The 21,577-nt window shown below is 43.8% G+C and overlaps 1 protein-coding gene across 3 annotated transcripts in view; it reads left to right on the plus strand.

Moving 5' to 3' along the window:
- The window catches only part of TCF20 (transcription factor 20), a 293,407-nt gene that overhangs the window by 270,441 nt on the left and 1,389 nt on the right, over positions 1–21,577 (plus strand). The window lies entirely within an intron of this gene.

The raw sequence follows: 21,577 nt of genomic DNA on the forward strand, positions 1-21,577 counted from the left end.
ATATATAAATTTTTCTCTAAATTTATTGTTCTACATGTCTTTGATAAAAAAAAAATGTTTGGGTAAAAAAAAAATGGTTTGGGTAAAAGTTATAGCGTTTACAAACTATGGTACAAAAATGTGAATTTCCGCTTTTTGAAGCAGCTCTGACTTTCTGAGCACCTGTCATGTTTCCTGAGGTTCTACAATGCCCAGACAGTACAAACACCCCACAAATGACCCCATTTCGGAAAGTACACACCCTAAGGTATTCGCTGTTGGGCATAGTGAGTTCATAGAACTTTTTATTTTTTGTCACAAGTTAGCGGAAAATGATGATTTTTTTTTTTTTTTTTTTTCTTACAAAGTCTCATATTCCACTAACTTGTGACAAAAAATAAAAACTTCTATGAACTCACTATGCCCATCACGAAATACCTTGGGGTCTCTTCTTTCCAAAATGGGGTCACTTGTGGGGTGGTTATACTGCCCTGGCATTCTAGGGGCCCAAATGTGTGGTAAGGAGTTTGAAATCAAATTCTGTAAAAAATGACGAGTGAAATCCGAAAGGTGCTCTTTGGAATATGGGCCCCTTTGCCCACCTAGGCTGCAAAAAAGTGTCACACATCTGGTATCTCCGTACTCAGAAGAAGGTAGGGAATGTGTTTTGGGGTGTCATTTTATATATACCCATGCTGGGTGAGAGAAATATCTTGGTCAAATGCCAACTTTGTATAAAAAAAATTGGAAAAGTTGTCTTTTGCCAAGATATTTCTCTCACCCAGCATGGGTATATGTAAAATGACACCCCAAAACACATTCCCCAACTTCTCCTGAGTACGGAGATACCAGATGTGTGACACTTTTTTGCAGCCTAGGTGGGCAAAGGGGCCTATATTCCAAAGAGCACCTTTCGGATTTCACAGGTCATTTTTTACAGAATTTGATTTCAAACTCCTTACCACACATTTGGGCCCCTAGAATGCCAGGGCAGTATAACTACCTCACAAGTGACCCCATTTTGGAAAGAAGACACCCCAAGGTATTCCGTGAGGGGCATGGCAAGTTCCTAGAATTTTTAATTTTTTGTCACAAGTTAGTGGAAAATGATGATTTTTTTTATTTTATTTTTTTTCATACAAAGTCTCATATTCCACTAACTTGTGACAAAAAATAAAAACTTCCATGAACTCACTATGCCCATCAGCGAATACCTTGGGGTCTCTTCTTTCCAAATTGGGGTCACTTGTGGGGTAGTTATACTGCCCTGGCATTCTAGGGGCCCAAATGTGTGGTAAGGAGTTTGAAATCAAATTCTGTAAAAAATGACGAGTGAAATCCGAAAGGTGCTCTTCGGAATATGGGCCCCTTTGCCCACCTAGGCTGCAAAAAAGTGTCACACATCTGGTATCTCCGTACTCAGAAGAAGGTAGGGAATGTGTTTTGGGGTGTCATTTTATATATACCCATGCTGGGTGAGATAAATATCTTGGTCAAATGCCAACTTTGTATAAAAAAATGGGAAAAGTTGTCTTTTGCCAAGATATTTCTCTCACCCAGCATGGGTATATGTAAAATGACACCCCAAAACACATTCCCCAACTTCTCCTGAGTACGGAGATACCAGATGTGTGACACTTTTTTGCAGCCTAGGTGGGCAAAGGGGCCCATATTCCAAAGAGCACCTTTTGGATTTCACAGGTCATTTTTTACAGAATTTGATTTCAAACTCCTTACCACACATTTGGGCCCCTAGAATGCCAGGGCAGTATAACTACCCCACAAGAGACCCCATTTTAGAAAGAAGAGACCCCGAAGTATTCGCTGATGGGCATAGTGAGTTCATGGAAGTTTTTATTTTTTGTCACAAGTTAGTGGAATATGAGACTTTGTATGAAAAAAAAAATAAAAATCAGCATTTTCCACTAACTTGTGACAAAAAATAAAAAATTCTAGGAACTCGCCATGACCCTCACGGAATACCTTTGGGTGTCTTCTTTCCAAAATGGGGTCACTTGTGGGGTAGTTATACTGCCCTGGCATTTTCCAGGGGCCCTAATGTGTGGTAAGTAGGTAAATGACCTGTGAAATCCTAAAGGTGCTCTTTGGAATATGGGCCCCTTTGCCCACCTAGGCTGCAAAAAAGTGTCACACATGTGGTATCGCCGTATTCAGGAGAAGTTGGGGAATGTGTTTTGGGGGGTCATTTTACATATACCCTTGCTGGGTGAGAGAAATATCTTGACAAAAGACAACTTTTCCCATTTTTTTATACAAAGTTGGCATTTGACCAAGATATTTCTCTCACCCAGCATGGGTATATGTAAAATGACACCCCAAAACACATTCCCCAACTTCTCCTGAGTACGGCGATACCAGATGTGTGACACTTTTTTGCAGCCTAGATGCGCAAAGGTGCCCAAATTCCTTTTAGGAGGGCATTTTTAGACATTTGGATACCAGACTTCTTCTCACGCTTTGGGGCCCCTAGAATGCCAGGGCAGTATAAATACCCCACATGTGACCCCATTTTGGAAAGAAGACACCCCAAGGTATTCAATGAGGGGCATGGCGAGTTCATAGAATTTTTTTTTTTTTGGCACAAGTTAGCGGAAATTGATATTTTTTATTTTTTTCTCACAAAGTCTCCCGTTCCGCTAACTTGGGACAAAAATTTCAATCTTTCATGGACTCAATATGCCCCTCACGGAATTCCTGGGGGTGTCTTCTTTCCGAAATGGGGTCACATGTGGGGTATTTATACTGCCCTGGCATTCTAGGGGCCCTAAAGCGTGAGAAGAAGTCTGGAATATAAATGTCTAAAAAATTTTACGCATTTGGATTCCGTGAGGGGTATGGTGAGTTCATGTGAGATTTTATTTTTTGACACAAGTTAGTGGAATATGAGACTTTGTAAGAAAAAATAAATAATAATTCCGCTAACTTGGGCCAAAAAAATGTCTGGAGCCTTACAGAGGGGTGATCAATGACAGGGGGGGTGATCAATGACAGGGGGGTGATCAGAGAGTCTATATGGGGTGATCACCACAGTCATTGATCACGCCCGTGTAAGGCTTCATTCAGACGTCCGGATGCGTTTTGCGGATCCGATCCATCTATCAGTGCATCCGTAAAAATCATGCGGACGTCTGAATGGAGCTTTACAGGGGGGTAATCAATGACAGGGGGGTGATCAGGGAGTCTATATGGGGTGATCACCACAGTCATTGATCATGCCCCTGTAAGGCTTCATTCAGACGTCCGGATGCAGTTTGCGGATCCGATCCATCTATCAGTGGATCCGTAAAAATCATGCGGACGTCTGAATGGAGCTTTACAGGGGGGTAATCAATGACAGGGGGGGTAATCAATGACAGGGGGGTGATCAGGGAGTCTATATGGGGTGATCACCACAGTCATTGATCACGCCCCTGTAAGGCTTCATTCAGACGTCCGGATGCGTTTTGCGGATCCGATCCATCTATCAGTGCATCCGTAAAAATCATGCAGACATCTGAATGGAGCTTTACAGGGGGGTGATCAATGACAGGGGTGTAATCAATGACAGGGGGGTGATCAGGGAGTCTATATGGGGTGATCACCACAGTCATTGATCACGCCCCTGTAAGGCTTCATTCAGACGTCCGGATGCGTTTTGCGGATCCGATCCATCTATCAGTGCATCCGTAAAAATCATGCAGACATCTGAATGGAGCTTTACAGGGGGGTGATCAGGGAGTCTATATGGGGTGATCACCAGTCATTGATCATGTCCCTGTAAGGCTTCATTCAGACGTCCGTATGCGTTTTGCGGATCCGATCCATCTATCAGTGGATCCGTAAAAATCATGCGGACGTCTGAATGGAGCTTTACAGGGGGGTAATCAATGACAGGGGGGTGATCAGGGAGTCTATATGGGGTGATCACCACAGTCATTGATCACGCCCCTGTAAGGCTTCATTCAGACGTCCGGATGCGTTTTGCGGATCCGATCCATCTATCAGTGCATCCGTAAAAATCATGCGGACATCTGAATGGAGCTTTACAGGGGGGTGATCAGGGAGTCTATATGGGGTGATCACCACAGTCATTGATCACGCCCCTGTAAGGCTTCATTCAGACGTCCGGATGCGTTTTGCGGATCCGATCCATCTATCAGTGCATCCGTAAAAATCATGCGGACATCTGAATGGAGCTTTACAGGGGGGTGATCAGGGAGTCTATATGGGGTGATCACCACAGTCATTGATCACGCCCCTGTAAGGCTTCATTCAGACGTCCGGATGCGTTTTGCGGATCCGATCCATCTATCAGTGGATCCGTAAAAATCATGCGGACGTCTGAATGGAGCTTTACAGGGGGTTGATCAATGACAGGGGGGTAATCAATGACAGGGGGGTGATCAGGGAGTCTATATGGGGTGATCACCACAGTCATTGATCACGCCCCTGTAAGGCTTCATTCAGACGTCCGGATGCGTTTTGCGGATCCGATCCATCTATCAGTGGATCCGTAAAAATCATGCGGACGTCTGAATGGAGCTTTACAGGGGGGTGATCAATGACAGGGGGGTGATCAATGACAGGGGGGAAATCAATGACAGGGGGGTGATCAGGGAGTCTATATGGGGTGATCAGGGGCTAATAAGGGGTTAATAAGTGACGGGGGGGGGGTGTAGTGTAGTGTAGTGGTGCTTGGTGCTACTTTACTGAGCTACCTGTATCCTCTGGTGGTCGATCCAAACAAAGGGGACCACCAGAGGACCAGGTAGCAGGTATATTAGACGCTGTTATCAAAACAGCGTCTAATATACCTGTTAGGGGTTAAAAAAAACACATCTCCAGCCTGCCAGCGAACGATCGCTGCTGGCAGGCTGGAGATCAACTCTCTTACCTTCCGTTCCTGTGAGCGCGCGCGCCTGTGTGCGCGCGTTCACAGGAAATCTCGCGTCTCGCGAGATGACGCGTATATGCGTCCAGGCGGAATGAATCAACCACCTCCAGGACGCGTCTGTGCGTACAGCGGTCCGGAGGTGGTTAATTAAAGTTAGTTTTTCAAGATTTTGGTGCATTGGGCCGGAGGAAGAAAAGGATCTTTATGAACATATTGCTGGCTACTTTAAGGTAATGCTGGCGGTTTGGGAGGCGTTCTTTAGGTGACAGGTTCCCTTTAAGGTGTCACCAAGTTTCACTGCTCTCCTGAAGGAATGGTAAGGTGGGGTGCACCCCAAAGTCCTGAGAGTCAGGGTCTGTAGTAAGCAGTGTGCTTCTTTACTGGAGGAATTCAGGTGCCAAACAATATAAGCGAGGCATAGGGTTGGCTTCTCCAGTTTCCTCCCTGACAGAAGAACGGTTTGATGCTGAGGAAAGGCTAGAGCTAGCCGTCCCTCTCTCTCAGAAGACTGGTACCCTGGTCAAAGGCTTAAGGCCCACGGTCTGTAGCTCAGTAGTGTGGGTGGCTCCTTGGTCACAAGGCTGGTGACCCATGGTCTGTGGCTCAGTGTCCCCATCTCAGCATCATCTTCTGGTCAACCATGCAGCCCATGTATTTGTTTGTCTTTCATCTTAGTTACCGTTTATTTTATATTTAAGCCAATCCAAACCGGAAGTCATGCTTTCCAAGAGTGGAACACACTTCCGGTTCCGGGTCATGTTATCGGGAGGGAGCGTTCTGAACCAGTGGAACGCCCTCAAGTGTTTTATTCCCCTATAAAAAGAGGTCACTGTCTGTTTGATTTTATGTGCTCCTGAGGAAAGGGGTCTCTGTACACCCCGAAACGCTTCGAGCTGACTTATTTATTAAAGGATACCTTGTTCAACACCACTGGGTCATCTATATACGGGACCACAAGGAAATCTAACACTCTACAGGCGATCTCGCAATGGGGGGGGGGGGGGGAGTTCATGGCGTCAAGTGTCTTGAGCTTTATCTTGCGCCACCCCCCCCCCTGGTGAAGTGAGTAAAAACTCATGTGTATATACGTTTTTAATTGAAGCACAATAGTGTGTTAGTAATATACAATTTTATATATTGTTTTGCATGTATTTATTACCTCCAGCATTCCTTCCATACTACCATTTGCCTTTTGGCGCTCCACTGGTCTTTTTAATCACCTATCAACCATGCAGACTGGCAGTCTCCCCCTCCAAGCACTGGTCCCTAACTGCAGAACCCTAGATGCTCTGAATGCTCTCCTTATATACAGTTTGTCAGAACTAGAACCTTCTAGCAGGAGGGGTGGCGGGGAGAAACTCAGCACAAACAGTTGCAAAAGTTACAACTCCCGTCTGTGGTAGACCTACATTAGAGTTTCAATGATACTTAGTGGCAATGACACAGCAGTTTTTCCAGACACAAACAGGTTTTCAGACATAACACCAGAGCTAAAACAGACATTCAAAAGGTCAGATTGTCTGGTTTTGGTGGTAAACAAGTCTGACTTTTTCCCTCCAAAACATGCTCTTCTTTAACCCCTTCCCGACCAGCGCCGTAATAGTAAGGCGCTGCGGGAAGTGACTTCCTGACCAGCGCCGTAGTACTATGGCACGCTGATCGGGCGGGTGCAAGAGACCGGCTGTTTCCATTAGCCGGACCCCTGCTGTATGCGCTGGCATTGGTGATAACACAGATGCCGACGCATTAACCCTTACTATGCCGTGGTCAGCTCTGACCGCGGGTGTGTGGAGGGAGGGAGCGCTGCTGTGATGGGGATCCGATGGCAGGGAAGGCAGCCCGATGCCTTCCACAGGCATTGGGGCTGCCTTCCATGTAAGTCTGTGAGATCCAGCCCCCTGGATCTCACAGGCTGGAAGTGTATTACAGTGTGTAATACACTTACAGCCAATGCATTACAATACAGAAGTGAAATAAATAAATAAAAAAGTACACATATTAGGTTTTGTTGTGTCTGTAACAACCAGCTCTATAAAAATATCACATGACCTAACCCCTCAGGTGAACACCGTAAAAAAAATTAAGTAAAAACAGTGCCAAAATGGCAATTTTTGGTCACCTAGCATCACATAAAGTGCAACACCAAGCGATCAAAAAGTTGTATGCCCCCCAAAATAGTAACAAACTGTCACCTCATCCTGCAAGAAATGAGACCCTACCTAAGACAATCGGTCAAAAAATAAAAAAGCTATGGCTCTCAGATTTTGGAGACACTTAAACTATTTTTTTTGTTTCAAAAATGCCATTATTGTGTAAAACTTAAATAAGAAAAAGTATACATATTAGGTATTGCCACATCCGTAACGATCTGCTCTATAAAAATGTCACATGACCTAACCCCTCAGGTGAATGCTGTAAAAATAAATAAAAACTCTGCTAAAACAACCAATTTTTTGGTCACCTTGCCCCATAAAGTGTAATAATTAATGATCAAAAAAAATCATCATATGTACCCAAAAATGGTAACAATAAAAACGTCAACTGCACGAGCCCCTGCACAAGAGGATCGGCAGAAAAAAATATATATATGGCGTTCAGAAAATGGAGACACAAACATTATTTTTATTTTTTTTCAAAAATGCTTTATTATGTAAAATTAAAACAAAGAAAGTAGAAATATTTGATGTCATTGCATCTGTAACAACCTGCTCTATAAAAATAGTACATGATCTACCCTGTCAGCTGAATGTTGTAAAAAATAGAAACGGTGCATAAAACAGCAGTTTTTTGGTTACCTTGCCCAATCATAGTTGTGTTCAAAATAATAGCAGTGTTTAAAAAAAAGTCGAATTTGTGTTGTTCCTTTAAAAAAAAAATTGAAAAGTGAATTTTGGACTGTTCAAAAAATAGCAGTGTTTGTTTTCTTCTTTACAAACTCAAACATTCACTATATAAACTGAAAAATTTTTGATTTTGCTTTCCTTTGAATCACTTAACTAATATTTAGTTGTATAACCACTGTTTCTGAGAACTGCTCTACATCTATGTTGCATGGAGTCAACCAACTTCTGGCACCTGTGAACAGGTATTCCAGCCCAGGATGATTGGACTACATTCCACAGTTCTTCTCTATTTCTTGGTTTTGCCTCAAACTGCATTTTTGATGTCACCCCACAAGTTTTCAATTGGATTAAGATCCGGGGATTGGGCTGACCACTCCATAACGTCAATCTTGTTGGTCTGGAACCAAGATGTTGCTCGTTTACTGGTGTGTTTGGGGTCGTTGTCTTGTTGGAACACCCATTTCAAGGGCATTTCCTCTTCAGCATACTCTTCAAGTATTCTGATGTATTCAAACTGATCCATGATCCCTGGTATGCGATAAATAGGCCCAACACCGTAGTATGAGAAACATCCCCATATCATGATGCTTGCGCCACCATGCTTCACTGTCTTCACAGTGTACTGTGGCTTGAATTCAGTGTTTGGGCGTCATCTGACAAACTGTCTCCGGCCACTAGACCCAAAAAGAACAATCTTACTTTTATCAGTCCACAAAATGTCTCTTTAGGCCAGTCAATGTGCAATTCGGCAACTTGTAACCTCTTTCAGCACACGTCTTTTTTTCAACAGTGTGACTTTGCGGGGGCTTCTTTCACATAGGCGTCTTCTAATTGTAACAGTACTCGCAGGTAACTTTAGACCTTCTCTGATCTTCCTGGAGCTGATTGTTGGATGAGTCCTTGCCATTTTGGCTATTCTTCTATCCATTTGAATGGTATTTTTTCGGTTTCTTCCACGTCTTTCAGGTTTTGGTTGCCATTTTAAAACATTTGCGATCATTTTAGCTGAGCAGCCTATTATTTTCTGCACTTCTTTATATGATTTCCCCTCTCCAATCTTATTCAAGGTACACTGTTCATCTGAAAAATGTCTGGAACGACCCATTTTCCTCAGAATTTCAGAGAGAAATGCACTGTAACCAGCATGTACAACATTTGCTGCCTTCCTTCCTTAAATGAGGGCAATAGTTGCCACCTGTCTTTCAAAGAATGAATCGCCTCACTAATTGAACTCCACACTGCTATTATTTTGAACATGCCCCTTTCAATTAGTGATTCAATTACACAGAATCAGCAGCATGCATGTCATGACTGTTGGGTCTGTTGGATTTCTATTACTCTACTACACCTGCTAGTAAATGATCATTTCTACCAAAAACAGTGATTTATCAGGTTAGTGATGTCTGACTGCTATTATTTTTAACACAACTGTATGTAACCCAAAATAGTACCAATAAAACAGGCACCTTATCCCTTAGTTTCCAAAATGGGGTTACTTTTTGGGAGTTTCTACTGTAAGGATGCATGAGGGAGGCTTCAAATGGGACATGGCATCTAAAAACCAGTTAAGCAAAGTCAGCCTTCCAAAAACCATATGGAGCTTCTTTTCTTCTGCGCCTTGCCGTGTGCCCTTACATCAGTTTATGACCACATATGGGGTGTTTCTGTAAACCGCAGAATCGGAGTAATATATATTGAGTTTTGTTTGGCTGTTAACCCTCGATGTGCTAAAGAAAAAAATTAATTAAAATGGAAAATCTGCTAAGAAAGTGAAATTTAGAAATTTGATGTCCATTTTCCTTTTATTCTTGTGGAACACCTAAAGGGTTAACAAAGTTTGTAAAATCAGTTTTGAGTAACTTGAGGGGTGTAGTTTCTACAATGGGGTCATTTATGGGGGGTTTCCATTATGTAAGGCCCACAAAGTGACTTCAGACCTGAACTGGTCCTTAAAAAGTGGGTTTTGAAAAATTTTTCTTAAATTTTAAATGGCAGTTGCAAAATGATGCCGACATAAAGTAGACATATGGGGAATGTTAAGTAATAAATATTTAAAGGGACTCTGTCACCACTTTCTAACCCCCCCCTTTTAAAAGTATTGTTCTCTCCATGGCGCCCTTGTGATTACAAAGGTGTTGTTATAACATAAATTCGCCGTCTCGTTTTGATAAAAATACCTTTTATCTAACCTGTCAATCTTGTGGATAAGGTGCCCAGGGCGTTTCTGAAGGTCTGAAGCTGCCGCCCGCCGCCGTTGGTGCCCAGCTCCTCCCCTGATCCTTTCAGCGCCGCCTGAATGTAAAGAAATCCGCCTCCGGCTCTCGCTCAGTGCCCCCTCCTCCTTTTCAAAGATCCCGCGCGTGCGCACAGGCCTGTGCCTGATGCGCCCGTGCGGACATTTAGAATCAGCCTCATTGAGCGAAGTGCGCATGCGCGCACTTCGCTCAACCTCATAAGACGAGCACTGCAGCCAGCCACTCAGAGCCTGCGGCTCCATACAGCGCTTGGCAGGCTCTGAGTGGCTGGCTGCAGTGCTCGTCTTATGAGGAGGTTGAGCGAAGTGCGCGCATGCGCACTTCGCTCAATGAGGCTGATTCTAAATGTCCGCACAGGCGCATCAGGCACAGGCCTGTGCGCACGCGCGGGATCTTTGAAAAGGAGGAGGGGGCACTGAGCGAGAGCCGGAGGCGGATTTCTTTACATTCAGGCGGCGCTGAAAGGATCAGGGGAGGAGCTGGGCACCAACGGCGGCGGGCGGCAGCTTCAGACCTTCAGAAACGCCCTGGGCACCTTATCCACAAGATTGACAGGTTAGATAAAAGGTATTTTTATCAAAACGAGACGGCGAATTTATGTTATAACAACACCTTTGTAATCACAAGGGCGCCATGGAGAGAACAATACTTTTAAAAGGGGGGGTTAGAAAGTGGTGACAGAGTCCCTTTAATGAGGTATCACTTTGTTTTAAAAGCAAATAAATTAAAACTTTGAAAATTGTGAATTTTTCTCAATTTTGGGTAAATTTGGGATTTTTTCCATAAATAAAGGTGAAATATATTGACTCAAATTTATGACTATCATGAAGTACAATGTGTCACGAGAAAACAATCACTGAATGACTTGGATAAATGAGTGACACATGTCAGATTTGCAAAATTAGGCCTGATCAGGAAGGGGGCAAATGGCCTGGGCTGGAAGTGGTTAAAGGGGTTGTGTCACTTCAGCAAGTGGCATTTATTATGTAGAGAAAGCTAATACAAGCCAGTTACTAATGTATTGTGATTGTCTATATTGCTTTCTTTGCTGGCTTGATTCATTTTTCCATCGCATTGTACATTGTTCGTTTCCATGGTTACGACCACCCTGCAATCCATCAGCGGTGGCTGTGCTTGCACACTATAGGAAAAAGTGCCAGCCTCTCTGGTGGCCAGGACCATGGGAGCTCACGTAGGCTGGTGTTTTTTTCTATAGTGTGCAAGCATGGCCACTGCTGATGGATTGCAGGGTGGTCGTAACCCTGGAAATGAGCAGTGTATAGTATGACAGAAAAATGAATCAAGTCAGCAAAGGAAACAATATGGATAATAATACATTAGTAAGTATCTTGAATTAACTTTACATAAAAAATGTCACTTGCTGAAGTGACATAGCCCCTTTAACTCTCTTGGGCATGGAGTTCACTAGAGCTTCACAAGTTGCCACTGGAATCCTCTTCCACTCCTCCATGACACCATTACAGAGCTAGTGGATGTTAGGCCCTGCGCTCCTCCACCTTCTGTTTGAGGATGCCCCACAGATGCTCAATAGGGTTTTGGTCTGGAGACATGCTTGGCCAGTACAGCACCTCTACCCTTAGTTTCTTGAGCAAGGCAGTGGTCGTCTTGGAGGTGTGTTTTGTTGGAATACAGACCTGCGGTCCAGTTTCCGAAGGAAGAGGAACATGCTCTGCTTCAGTATATCACAGTAGATGTTGGGATTAATGGTTCCCTCAATGAACTGTAACTTCCCACAGCCGGCAGCACTCATGCAGCTCCAAACCACGAGGCTCCCACCACCATGCTTGACTGTAGACACATTTGTCTTTGTACTCCTCACCCGGAAATGAAAATTTTGAAAATTGCGAATTTGACACCATCTGAACCAAATAAGTTTAACTTTGTCTCATCAGACCACAGGACATGGTTCCAGTAATCCATTTCCTTAGACTGCTTGTCTTTAGCAAAATGTTTGCGGGCGTTCTTGTGCATCATCTTTAGAAGAGGCTTCTTTCTGGGATGACAGCCATGCAGACCAATTTAATGCAGTGTGCAGCGTATGGTCTGAGCACTGATAGGCTGACCCCCCACCCCTTTAACCTCTGCAGCAATGCTAGCAGCACTCGTATGTCTATTTTGAAAAGACAACCTCTGGATAGGACGCTGAGCATTTTGGTCAACCATGGTGAGGCCTGTTCTGAGTGGAACCTGTCTTGACTACGGTATGTCCTTGGCCACAGTGCTGCAGCTCAGTTTCAGGGTGTTGGCAATCTTTTTATAGCCTAGAAGACCTTATCTTTATGTAGAGCAACAATTCTTTTTTTTGCCATGAGGTGCCATGTTGAATTTCCAGTGACTAGTATGAGAGAGTATGAAAACGATAACGTCAAATTTAACACACCCACTCCCCACACCTGAGACCTTGTAACACTAATGAGTCACATGACATTAGGGAGGGTAAATGGCTAATTGGGCACAATTTTGCCATTATTACTTAGGGGTGTACTCACGCCAGCGGTTTAAACATTAAATTCACTTTTGTGAGATACTGTATGCCTCTAGTGGCCCAAGCTGGACATAACATATTGGGCACTGAAATGGCATAATTATAAAATATTTGCAGTTATCACAATCAACTGTACATTAAATTTAGGAAAACCTCTGTTTAGTCAATTTGCTTACCGCACCCCTAGTGAAATGCCTTAAAAGTCTAGTTTTCAAACTAGGGTCATTTCACGGGTATACGACTGTACTGGTACTTTGGGGGATCTGCAAAAGTACCATGGCATCCAAAGCAATTTCAGCAGAATCTGAACTTTAAAAGTCATATGGTACTCTTCCCTTTCTGAGCTCTGTTAGACTACGGCTGGATTTCTTGTGACTGCTGTGGCGATCCCTTTTATTTCTATGGGATCACTGCTGCTTAATGATCCTGGTCACGACATCTGTCGCATAACCAGTGTCGCTGTGTAGCCTTAGCCGTACATATGTCAAAACATGTTGCAGCCTTGTGCTAAATTTTATATATATTTTTTTTAATAGTTTTCCCCCCATCAATCTGGACTCCATACCCCATAATGAGAAAGTTAAAACCGAATGTTCGAAATTTAGCAAATTTATTAAAAAAGGTAAAACTAAAATTTTGCATGAACATAAGTATTCAGAACCTTTACTATGACACTTGAAATTTAGCTCTGGGGCCTCCCTTTTCTCTTAATGATGATTGAGGTATTTCCACCCCTTGATTAGAGTCGACCTGTGATAAATTAATTTGTCTGGACATGATTTGGAAAGAAAAAGAAATCACAATGAAGGAAAAATCACTGAATGAAGGAACGTTTTGAAAAAATGATAAAATCACCTTTATTGAATATTATTAAAATACAAGGAAGGACAACACAAATTCTATCCAATTAATGGATGACTATCCACAAGTGAGAGACCAGTTCAGAAGCGAGTCTGATGTACTGAAAAGCTGTATCGCTAAAAATCTGTGTAACTGGACGCTCATATGTGGAACAACGAGTCCACCATATACACCACTTAGAACCAGGACCATACCATAAGCATTGACAAGTAGTGGTTATTGCACCTCTAATAAACCAGTCCGGTTACCAAAGGTCAACACCACTAACTAAGTGTGGTCACAGTATTACCTGCTGGTGCAAGTGGCTAATTGCGCTGACATTTGGGCTGCAATTCTGGCTGTAGGTACCCTACCAAAAGTGACTCTCTGCCCTATGTCCTATAGGAGATTGATAAACATCTGCTCAGATCCTAGTATGCATCCACATTACAGTGACGAGATGCACCCAGTATATTTGATTCGTGCCCACATCAATCTCCCATTCACTGTCTAGCATCTTAGCCCCCAATCCTGCTCTATGCGTTTCACCCTAAGTCTGGATCCTCAGGAGCACTAAAATATCTGGGCTGCAGACAAATAAGAGGTCGGCAGCAGCTGCGCTAGAATGGCCGTACGTGGCCGCTGAGATGCTTGGGTTATGAGGAGGAGGCCCCTCCCCTAGGTTGGATTAAGCCCCGGGGTTGGCCAATGGCTAACCGCAGCGCAACCCCGCCCACTGAACGGAGCGATACCAGCCGGAGTGTCAAAACACTCTAAAGATAACTGGGGACCAACCGGCGGTATTACATACTGCGGCAGCACGGCAAGGATCGTAATCAAGGCAAGTTAATTGCCACCAGCTCAGGGGGGTGGCGATAGGTAGCCCATGTGCGCCCACCTTCACTAACCTCTACCTGGGCTGGTGGGAACGGGAAGTGGTATTTCCAGATCAGGGCAACAAGTGGACTGACTGTTTTAGCCCGTGGCTATGTTATATAGATGATGTCCTCATTCTTTGGTCAGGGAGTAAGGCTAACTTTGATAAGTTTGTAGAGGACCTAAATAAAAACGATTTGGGACCGTTCTTTACATCCGAGATCCATGAACACCAGATTACCTTCTTGGACCTTACCATCTATAAGGACAGAGAGGGTAATGTGGGGACTCGGCTGTTTCATAAAGAAACATCTAATAATAGTCTCCTGCTTTGGGACAGCTGTCATCCTACGTCCCTGAAAAGAGGAATTCCCAAGGGCCAATACTTAAGATTGCGCCGCAATTGTTCCAGAGTGAGCGACTACCGTGTTGCATCTAAAGATCTGCAACATAGGTTTAGGCGCAGAGAATATCCACAAAATGTCCTAGCTGGGGCATACTAACATTCCCTAGCCGTGGATCGGAATACTTTGTTGGTTCCCAATGGAGAACGATAAGCTCCGCATCATTGCTACGTATGATAAGGCACAAGAGGAGGGGTTAGATATCCTTACACAATTCTGGGGGATACTGAAATCTGACCCGGATGTGGGACATTTCATTGAAGACAGACCGGCGATCTGTCTATGCAAATAAGAGCGCCAACCGCCTCGTGTTCTGAGGTCGGCAGCAGCTGCGCTAGAATGGCCGTACGTGGCCGCTGAGCTGCTTGGGTTATGAGGAGGACCCTCTCCTAGGTTGGATCAAGCCCCTGGGTTGGCCAATGGCGTGGAGGGGGCGCGGCTAACCGCAGCACAACCCCGCCCACTGAACGGAGCGATACCAACCGGAGTGTCAAAATACTCCAAAGATAACCGGGTACCAACCAGTGGTATTACATACTGCGACAGCACGGCAAGGATGGTAATCAAGGCACGTTAAGTACATAAAAAAGAGGAAATTCATACTGTCTATACAATGAAGTAACGACAGCAGATTTTGTTACTGTCATTAGAATCATATTAGGACAGCGATGAGGCAGACTTATGAGAATATATCCATATAGACACATGAGTGTAGGAGGATAGCTGAGGCATATATAAATCCATAGGGAAGTTTGGAAACCTCAGATCTATTTAGGATATAAGAGATTTCACTAATGAAGATGGTGTTGTGTGACAAGAGGGGATAAGCATGCTGCTACAGTGATTTACAAGAAGCACACAAATGAGATGTGCTCATTTAGACCCTGCGGTTGGACCGTTTGCAGTCTGAAAATCCATTGCGCCTCCTTCTGTAGTAATTTTCTGTCAAAATCACCCCCTCTTGGCGACCTTCTAACAACTTCAATCCCTTGGAACTTGATCGCATTCATGTCATCCTTATGTAGGGAGGCTACATGTCGCGCAGTTGCCGTATCGGCATCCTTGCGGATGTCACCAAGGTGCTCTCCAATTCTTCTCGGAATTCGTGAAAAGTCTTTCCTACATATTGTTCCTACACCAGCCCCTTAGTTCTGCAGTTCACAAAAGATCTAATATCAAAGGTTCCGCACGTAATGGTGCTACTGAACTCATTGTCCAATAATATGGCACTGCACGCCACGCATCCCTCGCATCGAAATGTACCTTTGAGATCGGTACTATGCCAGGTGGTTCTCATAAAAGCTTGTAAAAAAACTTTCAGGGACGTAGGATGACAGCTGTCCCAACGCAGGAGACTATTCTTTATGAAACAGCCGAGTCCCCACATTACCCTCTCTGTCCTTATAGATGGTAAGGTCCAAGAAGGTAATCTGGTGTTCATGGATCTCAGATGTAAAGAATGGTCCCAAATCGTTTTTATTTAGGTCCTCTACAAACTTATCAAAGTTAGCCTTACTCCCTGACCAAAGAATGAGGACATCATCTATATAACGTAGCCACAGGCTAAAACAGTCAGTCCACTTGTTGCCCCGATCTGGAAATACCACTTCCTGTTCCCACCAGCCCAGGTAGAGGTTAGCGAAGGTGGGCGCACATGGGGCCACCCCCCTGAGCTGGTGGTAATTAACTTGCCTTGATTACCATCCTTGCCGTGCTGCCGCAGTATGTAATACCGCCTTTTGGTCCCCAGTTATCTTTGGAGTGTTTTGACACTCCGACTGGTATTGCTCAGTTTAGTGGGCGAGGTAGAGCCCCCTCCACGCCATTGGCCGACCCAGGGGCTTGATCCAACCTAGGGGAGGGGCCTCACCCTCATAACCTGAGCATCTCAGCGGCCGCGTACGGCCATTATAGCGCAGCTGCTGCCGACCTCAAAACACAAGGCGGTTGGTGTTCTTATTTGTCTGCAGCCCAGATATTTTAGTGCTCCTGAGGATCCCGACTTGGGGTGAAATGCGTAGAGAAGAATTGGGGACTAAGATGCTAGACAGTTAATGGGAGATTGATGTGGGCATGAATCAAAGATACTGGGTGTATCCCGTCACTGTAATGTGGCTGCATACTAGGATGTGAGCAGATGTTTATCAATCTCCTATAGGACATAGGACAGAGAGTCTCTTTTGGTAGGGTACCTACAGCCAGAATTGCAGCCCAAATGTCAGCACAATTAGCCGCTTGCACCAGCAGGTAATACTGCTACCACACTTAGTGGTGTTGACCTTTGGTAGCCAGACTGGTTTATTACAGGTGCAATAACCACTACTGGTAAATGCTTATGGTATGGTCCTATGCCACCGCCAGCTCTGTGAGAAGATCTGGCAGACGTTTTTCTCTACCTGTTGTATGATGTTCTTTGTTTTGGTTTCACTTTCTCATCTCCTTTCCATCTCCCAGTTGTCACCTATTTGCACTGATTGTCTCCCTTTATATCCCCTCCCATACTGCCTCACTTTGCGGTTTATACTTCTTCCTTGATTGTGTTCACTGCTGGAGGCTGCTTCTCCTGATTCCTCAGATAAGTCTGTTTCCTTTTATTTGTGTTTCTTGCTGGCTTGATTGTAGGTGACCCTGACTCTGTCCGTATTAAGTGCAGGGAGCCAGTGGTCGTGTCCCCTCACTATTATAGGGTTTTCAGGTGTCACATAGCAGAAGGTACGAGGGCATGCAATCGTCTACCACAAAGATCTTTGCATGGGCATAGCAGTCAGGGAGAGCTCTAGGGGTTTTATAGGGCTCACCCATATGCTCCTTAGTTTGGGATCAAGCCAGTCGGATGTTTATTTATAAGTTCCAGCTTTCTGCAACACCATCCATGACATTTTGGTTCTAAGTGGTGTATATGGTGGACTCGTTGTTCCACATATGAGCATCCAGTTACACAGATTTTTTAGCGACACAGCTTTTCAGTACATCAGACTCACTTCTGAACTGGACTCTCACTTGTGGATAGTCGTCCATTAATTGGATAGAATGTGTTGTCCCTCCTTGTATTTTAATAATATTCAATAAAGGTGATTTTATCATTTTTTCACATTTCTTCATTCAGTGATATTTGGTCAGAGAGTGGAATGTAAACTACCCTCTGTTCAGTGAATTTTTTATTTATTTTTTATGATTTGGAAAGACACACCCTGTCAATTCAACATCTCACAGCTAACAATGCATATCAGAGCCAAAACAAAGATATGAAGAGGAAAGAACTGTGTGTATACCATAGAGACAGGATTGTGTGGGGGCACAGATCTGGAGAAGGGTCTGACAAAAAGAAATTTGCTGCACTAAAAGTTCCCAAGAGCAAAGTGGCCTCCATGATTGTTAAATGTAAAAAGTTTGAAACAACTAGGGTTCTTCCTAGAGCTGGCTGCCTCACCAAACGAAGTCATCAGGCAAAAAGGGCCATAGTAAAAGAAGTGACCAAGAATCCAATGATCTTTTTGGCTGATCACCAAAGATCCTGTGTGCAAATGGGAGTAACGTCCAGAAGGTCAGCCCATCACTGCAGCGGTCTGCCAATCTGTTCTTTGTCACAGCGGCCAGAATGAATCTTCTCTTCAGTGAAAGACACATGAAAGATCACTTTGAGTTTGCAGAAAAGCACCTAAAGAACTGTGAGAATCAAGATTCTCTGGTCTGATGAAACAACAATTGAACTTTTTGGCTTCAGTTCTATGCATCAGGCCTGAATGAAAACCAGGCACTGCTCCTCACTTGCCGATACCTACAAGTGAAGCATGGTGGTGGCAGCATCATGCTGTGTGGGTGTTTTTAGTGGTTGGAACTAGGAGACTAGTTGGAGTTTAGGTAAAGCTGAATGGAGCAAAGTACAGAGATATTCTTAATGCTTTCCTGACTTTATGTACTGTACAATCACATGTCATTTCTTAAAAGATGACGTTTTACACAGCAGACACCTGGGGCTAATGTCTATGACCAGCAAAAATGCAGATTGCAAACATTTAACCCTGCAGATGCCATGGTCAGATGTGACCACATTGGTATATCTCTCTGCAGGTGGCAGCACTGCATTGGAATATATCGATCTTTGTATATTGTAATGGATAGAATTTCATCACTTTATACATATTGCAATCCAATGATTGCATGTTTGAAAATATAAAAATTATAATTCACATTGTGTCAGAAAATGCTCACAATTCAAATGGCCCAATTTGACATTTATTTATCACTTAATCTCTCACAAAAATTAAATAAAAGTGATCAAGTTCATACAAACCCTAAATGGTATCAATGAAAAAGTACAGATCATCCTCCACAAAATGTTCCAGCTCCGATGGACGTGAATATGATTTTTTTTGGGAGGGTCAGAATATGGCAATATTTTTATTTTTATTTATTTTTGTATTAAAGCACAAAACGTGGTATCGTTGTAATCGTACTGACCTGGAGAATAAAGAGCACAAGTCAGTTTAACTACAGAGTTAACATTGTAAAAACAAAACCCATAAAACTGTGGCGGGGAAATGTATTCCAATTCCACACTATTTGAATTTTTTTCAAGCTTTCCACTACATCGTATGCAATGTAAATGTTGCATTAGAAGTACAACTTGTCCCGCAAAAAACATGCTCTCCATTCAGCTATGTGAACAAAAAAATATAAACGTTATAGCTGCAAGAAGGCAGGAAGTAAAAAACAAATATGCCAAAACAGAAAGTCACTCCGTCAGGAAGGGATTAATGAAAATCTGATCCAGCGTGCTCAAACCTAAGATTGGGCCAAAGTTCACCTTCCAACAACATAGTGACCCTAAGCACACTACCAAGACAACATAGGCTTACAGACAACTATGAATGTCCTTGAGTGGCCCTAATTGAACCCAATCTGACATCTCTGAAGAGGCCTGAAAATAGCTTTCCTTTGTTGGTTCCCAACCACCCTGACAGATGTGAGGATCTGCAGAGATGAATGGCAGAAAATCCCCTGATTCCAGTTGTATAAACCTTGTGGCATCATTCCAAGAAGACTGGAGGCTGTAATTACTGCCAAATGTGCTTCAACAAAGTCCTGCGTAAAGGGTCTGAATACTTATGTAAATACAATGAAATATATGGGTTTTCGGGGATTTAAATTCCCGATCACCTATTATTGGAAGTGAAGGCTGTACTCGTGTAAGAGCAGCCCTCCCTTTATTGTTTACCTCTTCGCTGTCGACATTGCAGCAGTGAGCAGGTGTAATTACAAGAAGCTGCCCCCATTCACTTCTGTGGGACGGCTCGTGCCTATACACTTGCATAGGAAGAAGCTGTCCCATAAAAGTGTATGGGACCGCTTCTTGCAATTACGCCAGCTCTCCGCTGCGATGTCGACAGCGAGCAGGTAAACAATAAAGGGAAGGCTGTGCTCACATGATTTAAGCCTTCTCTTCAAACAGCCTGATCGGCGGGGGGTGCCGGGAGTCGACCCCCGCCGATATGATTTGATGACCTATCTGAGGAAAACCCCTTTAAAGGATAACTGTCACATTTTAGACCCTAATTTCAATTTTCATATATGTAGTTACTAATAACATGATATTCCAGAATCCGTTACTATTAGACTGACTTACTCCATATTTATTTATAAGATTCAGCCCTTAGCACCAGTCTGCATAAAACTGCAATTTCACTATTCAGTTAAGATGGCCGCCACTGCCCTCACACTGAGGCTAATCCCGCCCTGCCTCACTAGCCAGTAACAATAGCCCCCCAAAAGTGTCAGTAACCAGAGCCCTCCCCCTAAAGGGTTAATCTCCTGCAGCACAAAGGGGTCCTCGTACCACGTTGCTTTATTTATACACTGAGCAGATGGCAGAGTCTCCCTTCCCTGGTCTCGCCTGCTCCAACTCTGCATTCTCCAGCTCTGCTGAGTGAGGGAGCGTCTGCCAGCGCGCAGGGACAGGAGAAGTGCACACAGCCCAGGCACTGTTATCAGCTGCTGGGGAGGACCTGGCTATAATCATTTACTTACAGTCCCTGGCTGTCAGTAATGTGACCCTGCATGCTGCGTGCTCCGTCTATCAACAGATAGACGGACCATGCCTAGCAACCTATTTTAAGCACAGGTAAAAAATAGGCAGTACAGTGAACAAAAATGTGGAATTAAGGGGTAATTGAATACACAGTGAAATGTTGAAATATCACCATAATCCAATACTCCAAAAAATATATACGACAGTTATCCTTTAAAGAGGACCTTTCACTAGATTAAAAAATCTAAACTAACTATACAGACATGGAGAGGGATCTCCCTGCACTTACTATTATCCCTGGGCGCCGCTCGTTCGCCCGGTATAGCCTCCGTATCTTCACATGTTAGGCTCCACCCAGTGGAAACTGCCGGCATCTCCTTCTCCCATGCTGTAGCGCTGGCCAATCGCAGCGCTCAGCTCATAGCTTGAGAGGAAAAAAAAAAAAACTCTTTCAGGCTATGAGCTGAGCGCTGCGATTGGCCAGCGCTACAGCATGGGAGATGGAAGGCCGGCAGGTTCACCTCGGGTGGAGCCTAACTATGAAGATACCGGAGGCTATAACCGGGAGAACGGAGCGGCGCCCAGGTATAATAGGTGCAGGGAGATCCCTGGGCGCCGCTCTCCATGTCTGTATAGTTAGTTTAGATTTTTTTAATCTAGTGAAAGGTCCTCTTTAAGCATTTCTAAATGCTATTTTCACTTTCATATTATGCAGATTGATGGGGGGGAAAACAATTTTTTTTTTCTTTTAATTTTAGCACAAGACTACAACATAAATGTGAAATAAATAAATATACAATGCATTTGGATCTAGGTTGTCCCCCAACCAGTCCCCCCTTCTCTGGGCAGGTGTTGTACAGTGGGTTTTCTGAATATTGGTATCTTGTACATTACTTTTCATTATTGCTTTTTAATGACTTTTGTATGCTGATAAAAGTAAACATTATTTCTA

This window comes from Bufo bufo, chromosome 9, assembly GCF_905171765.1.
Source record: "Bufo bufo chromosome 9, aBufBuf1.1, whole genome shotgun sequence".
Taxonomy (NCBI): domain Eukaryota; kingdom Metazoa; phylum Chordata; class Amphibia; order Anura; family Bufonidae; genus Bufo; species Bufo bufo.